This window comes from Bison bison, unplaced genomic scaffold, assembly GCF_000754665.1.
Source record: "Bison bison bison isolate TAMUID 2011002044 unplaced genomic scaffold, Bison_UMD1.0 scf7180017864386, whole genome shotgun sequence".
Taxonomy (NCBI): Eukaryota; Metazoa; Chordata; class Mammalia; order Artiodactyla; family Bovidae; genus Bison; species Bison bison.
The window spans coordinates 81,424-81,989 of record NW_011494958.1 but is presented as its reverse complement, the minus strand read 5'-3'; the positions used below and the strand labels follow the sequence as shown (position 1 = coordinate 81,989).

Genomic DNA, 566 nt, shown 5'->3' with positions numbered 1-566 from the left:
AATTCATCATACCTTGGAACATCACTACCATAATTTCTCTTTCTGGAAATGTAGACATGAGCAGATATATGTTTCATAATTGGTCATCTGATTTTACACCCCTCAGGGTACTATTCTCTATTTAGCTCAGTGTTGCATTCTCTACAGGAATTACTGAGAAAGAAGAGCATCAGATGCATGTCTCTAATTGGTATCTATATGAAACAGCAATTTCAATACAGAGTTTGACATAATAAGACCTAGAGTCAGACAGGACCTTAAGTATGATGCAACAGAAATTTATGTCAGATTATTCCTATGTAAAGTAGTTTTCATAGTGTCCATTTAGTTATTGAGGTCTTGGTTTAGTGTCTGTATGTAAAAGGGTTTATTGTTGGGGTGAAGGATTATTTGGTGTAAATATATATTTCTGCTTGAAAACTTCCATTGTGCCTAAAAATATATGGTTCCTTCCAATGCTCTAAATGAAATATTTCCCCCATTCCATTTCTGTCATAACGAATAAAGGGACAGTGAATAAATGATAGGAATATCACTTATACTGATGGAATAGCACTTATATTCCT

General features: G+C 33.7%; 1 pseudogene; it reads left to right on the top strand.

Annotated features, from left to right (window-relative positions):
• Positions 1 to 566, top strand: part of LOC105001897 — a 3,042-nt pseudogene that overhangs the window by 2,223 nt on the left and 253 nt on the right.